At 38.7% G+C, this 5,489-nt stretch overlaps 1 long non-coding RNA gene across 1 annotated transcript; it reads left to right on the top strand.

The window, feature by feature from the left end:
* Nucleotides 1–2,920: 2,920 nt before the first annotated feature.
* LOC108551900 (uncharacterized) lies at nucleotides 2,921–3,951 on the top strand. Its single transcript, XR_001890512.1, has 3 exons — nucleotides 2,921–3,128; nucleotides 3,340–3,456; nucleotides 3,606–3,951. It is a non-coding gene; the product is annotated as an uncharacterized LOC108551900 (long non-coding RNA).
* The last annotated feature ends 1,538 nt before the right edge of the window (nucleotides 3,952–5,489 follow it).

Here is a 5,489-nt window from a genome sequence, read left to right on the forward strand (position 1 = left end):
TATTAGTCACAATAATATACCTTTGTTACTGTAAAAGAAATTATGATTGCAGCAAGTGCAGTTTTTCAGAGAGAACGAGATAGTATATCAATATGTAAATAAATGTAAGATATATGAAATAGGTTATTTTATCTCTTCGTACAGGAGTTGGAAAAAGAAGTGAAAATGAAGTGAAAAGAAAGTGGTTAAACGTGAAACTTTATTTCCAATTAAATCCAATCTTGCAATGCCTTTATTGGTAATTAAACTTGCATCAATTTTTCCAATGCCAGTACCTGTAGATATTCGCATGGATTGTTTATTTACAAATTATTTATTTTTTATTTTTTTCAGAATGTGTTATTTCTTCGATCATATCACGAATCAAGCTCGATCCTTCCCTTCCCTGTTATTTTACCGAACGCGTTCGGACGAAATATATAGTCATTTGAGAAAACGAACAGGAGTCGTTAGTCGTCTCGCACGTCGTGACGGGCAAAAACGATGATATGCGATCCCCGTTAAACGAACAAAATTACGAAAACGTCCAAAAGGAAGAACGTTTGGTCAGCTTAAACACGGGCCATGCCTGATGGAATCGAGTTCAACACTTGAGTAGCTTCTCGCTCCTTTGGAAACGGGCCCTCGCACTTATTTGGCCTCTTCCTGGCATTTCCAGCTGGGAATAGAGATATGTGCCTGGACTGTCGCGGGGAATCGTGGGAAGTAAGCGACACCAATCGAAAAATCCTCATCCTCCGCAACCCTTCGCCACGATGAAATTATATCGTAAAACGACACCGTGCAACAAGGTGTCCAGGGAGCAGAAACACCGTTACGAACAGTACACTATACTCTTTTCCATTTGAAAACCTTACTGTAAAAAAACCGATGGGAAATCCGTTTCTTTCACAGCTATCGCAAATCCTGTTTCCGAGTACAGATAACGTTGGACATTTATGGAAGAAGCTAATGAGGGAATCGTTGTGGTTTAATGAAACGGCGTTTCACGCGCTTTTAAGCAAACGCGGATGCTGTTCTAATCAGCCTTCTCTCGTGAGCGGTGCGAGGTTCAATGAAAGTGTGCTGAGGTGTATTGCACGAGTGTGTCGGTCGAGAAAGAGGTATATTGATTTCACTGACTGCACTTTCATTCATCGACTTGGTTAGATATAGATATAGATAGAAAAGAGACTTTGATTCAATAAGATATACGACTTTTTTATTTACAAGATTGAGGGTCTTGATGATCTTTTATAAAAGATCGTGAATCTTTTATGAAAATGAATTTTCTTACAAAAATTGGATCCTATTCGAGGTATCCAATAATTGGTCTCTTCTCTACACCTGCATCTTCCAAAGCGAATTTTTATTTCTCGAGCTAATTAAAACACTTAAATCGAATAAACATTAATATCCATAAAACTTTCAATACTTTTAGCACAGGGCTGACAATATACGGTATCGGACGAGCCATAAAGCACTTAAACAATATTACCTTTTAACAAGGCATTATATATGCATATTACAGCGTATCGTGCTGAAAACAAGCGACTCCACTCGAGACATAAAAGATTCGTCCGGCGATCAACGCGTTAATAACGATTCGTCTCATCACACACTTTTACTTTGATGCTTGGATACTTGAGCACGTTATTTGAAATGTTAATCAACGGGGCAACTGTTATCAAGGTCCATGTTCGCGCCAATTTACAGTGCAGATACACGCGTGACGTGTCGTTGGCCGTCTTAATAAACGGTGTGAGCGTCGCCTTAAGTAACATTGCGTTACGCAAACGACTTGCACTTTCGTACCGCTTTTTTTCTTCCCACATCGCCCATACGGTAGTACACCCACTAGCGTCTGCTCGCTATACCTCCCACTTGTTCGCTTCGACGTACATCTCACCACTATTTTTCCGCAAATCAACGTTTACATTACATATACCCACACGAGGAGTTATTCCTGGCACAAGTTTCCGAGTATTGATACGTATTATCTCCACGGCTACTCGAACCGAATGTATCAACATTATAGGTATCGGGTCAGTCGTTGAGACAGGAGCTAAAAAATTGTATGACATGCGAGAAATTAATTGTTTTTTGAAAACGGTAAATTCATTGACCGTCACAATCTATGCATCACGATAACTATACTGGATATTTTTATTGCTAACAGGAGGAGAAATAAGCAAGCGGAAATTGTTTTCGAGTTTCGAAGAGGATGGTCAATATCCTGACACTATATGAGCAGAAGTTGCAACAGATATCACAGTCGTTTTATGTCTTTACCCGTTTGATGGAAACCACGTTTCGCAGATTGGTGTGAATTAAGAGGATTAACGAGTGTCCCTGGATCAAAATGATTTACGATTATATGTTTGTATTTATAACTTTATCATTTCTTGGACAAATGACCGTTGGTTCTTGACCTCTTCGAATTTATAGAATCACTCTGTGAAGGAAATTTTTGATTCAGGTGATTACCAAATTTTTATTTTTTTGAGACGATTCGTTCACTGTTAATCTATATAGGGAATTTTTAAAGATTTTAACACAAATCTTACATTATGCAAATTGCAAGTACACAGAGTACCTATCCAAATAGCAATTTTTACGTACAGTAAACTTTACTCGTCCTGTCTTCCCAATCTAAAATTCTAGGATATCAGTAGACTATCGTTACATCCAAATTTCCTATTATACATCTGTACACTATAAAATTTCCGAAAGCCTTAATAAGAGTCTCACCATAAAATCTCAATGTATCCAAGCCGTACCCCGACAATATCTTAATCTAAAACTTTCGCTTTTGCAGCACCCTATATCACGAAGATACAATATCAAAGTATTTATTAATAACTTTGAGGCGATTCGTAAACGCTACCGACAGATACCCGGCAGCAATCGGTGGCCCTATTTCTCCAATGACGAATCGATCCGTCTTGCAAGAAGCGTTCTCTCGTTCCACGATCCGTTCGGTCGAATTAAGACAAAGACGAGACAAGATTGCAAATGAAACGAGTATCACGAACGAAGCAAACCGAGTGCTTCGTATATCAGAGCCAATTTACCGGCCATTATACGTTTGCTCACTAACGGCTTCTTCGTGTGGTTTAGTTTATTGGTCAAGCGCGAAAATATTGGAGGTAATCTCCCAACCTAAATATTCGAACACTAAAGGACAGGTCGTGATAGAGCGTCAATTAAACAAATTAATGACACATCCGTCAAACAGGCGGATTAATCATCTTTATACCGGCCTCATCCTTGTTAAACTGATCAACGAGCTCACGAGCCACGTTAACTCAATATTCAATGAATGATGCTTGTATACGTTAATCATTCTGATTTTCTCAGGGTACCATGGAGGAGTCTATGCACATACGACGTCTAATAAATCTCGATTAACGCGACCACGGTGGCAATGAAAAGCGAGATCCCCTTTGAATTTATGATTACTTCTACACCCATCAAGTAAGTGAAAGCGCATTTTCCTCTGAAACCCTGGACTAGTTCCATTTGGATTATCAGCATCTCATTCGAAATTATTTCCAAGAAATTGAAATTTAACCCAAACTTTCGTTGACTATTTTCAACAAGATTCATCTTCTTTTTCTTTATAGTGCCATCGATAACGAATCACGAGTCACGATGATTGGCGAATTCTTCTTCCACCGAAAGGATTTGTGCCCCCGTTCCAAGAAATACCCGAGAAATACCCGAGAAATCGTGAAACTCCCCGGCTACTTTACGCTTTCGATTGGATTACCTCGAAATTTCACCTAAAACAACCGGCGAGGAACCTCGTAACAGGATCGTCCGATCGATCCCCCTTTGAACTCAATCAAGGCGGCTGATATCCGAGAGAGTATTTACAAGTGCTCGCGCGCGGCAGAGTCGCAGTCGTTACACGGATTGCGAACGAACCCAGGCAACTTCGTTACTATAATCTCCCGAAAAGAAAGTGGTCGAAGCCTTAACGACCATGGAGTTTCGATCGAACGATCGCCGTTTATCCTTCGTCGACGTTTACCAAGAAGCACGATGTCCTCTTGGCTGCAGAACCACAGTGCCACACATCGAATCTGTTTCGAGTCGAGGCAGCCATAGAGGCGGCTGGCCATTCGAAAGGAATGAGGATAGAAGGAACGGTTAGGCCAGGCCAGATATATTTAACCTCTTCGCTGCGCAGTCCGTCCGCAAGGAGCAACACTTGCTCTCTGCGATTTAAATAAATGCACGTTCCGAATACCAGCCATTGTTCCGTTTTGCAACGCGACCACTTATGAAGATTTTTGTATGAACAAACATTCCGTTGTTACCGTGGATAAAACGGTGTACAAAACGCTGTTCCTTTCTTCAGAATGCATATCGATGTTGCTATTTTTGGTTCACGGTGTATCGGCTTGGCTCTGTCGCTGTGAAAGGATCAACACATTGTTGCAGATATTGTCGTGCAGGCTGTCCCAGTTCTGCTTGAGATAACCTGTGTTCAGGGTGGTTTAACAGTGGAACTACTAGAACCGTTGAAATGATGGGTTGGGGATCTTTTGTTTTTGCAAGTGGGTGGAAGTATACAGTTCAAAGATTTCTTTATCCGAGTTTTTGATAATAGGAGAAATGTATTAAATATCAAATTTTAATTTCTCCTTTCGTGTATAAATAATTACGATTAAAATAATATAATCCTATTTTAACAAAAGTCAGTGTTAATTCCGACGAAAACATTTATATAGTGGCTTATGAAAGTATTTGAACATTTGTACCCCAATTTTTGATTAAACAAATACACATGTTGGACTTAAACAATGGAAATAATACTGCATTTGAGCTAACCATGTATAGTGTTAATAAACTAATCACCAATGTACTCAGATAGGCTTCGATAATTGTGAAATTTTAGAATCTTTCAAACGTTGTAATAATGTAATTTTTCACGTGTATTTAGATAACATAATTACATGTTCTTCGTTGTTAACACTTATGTACTATGTACATACTATATATAGAAGAGAAATATCTTGGCGCCACCTTGAGTAATTTATAAAAAAAACTGCCTAGAGAAAAAAGCATCAATTCGCATTAAAACTAAGAAAGCTAGATAAGATTTAGACAAGTAGAAATATAAATATGAAGGAGATAAGAATAAAAGGCAAACATTCTGCAAATTTCTTATTATCCTAAGTACATAAAATCCACGACATCCTGAAAACTCACGAATAAATCATCTTTTCTCTTCACAACCCACGTTTACACGTAGATCTGATTTGACATAGAAGAAACCAGCAGCAACGCGTCACTGTCAAATGTAGTCGTAGCAATAGTGAGTCACTTACTTCAACAGCTATACGATTTCTGATTCAGCAATTAAATATCACGTTGCGAAATTCACAATGCTTTACTAAATATTCACCAATGCTTCCGGCTTCTTCGTTTTCATAAAAATTCTTTTTTCTAGTTCAAAAATTGTGGTGTACAAGTTTTTCAATTTTGATTAGCTCTTCCGT

Source organism: Eufriesea mexicana, unplaced genomic scaffold (assembly GCF_001483705.2).
Source record: "Eufriesea mexicana isolate 0111107269 unplaced genomic scaffold, ASM148370v2 scaffold5190, whole genome shotgun sequence".
Taxonomy (NCBI): Eukaryota; Metazoa; Arthropoda; class Insecta; order Hymenoptera; family Apidae; genus Eufriesea; species Eufriesea mexicana.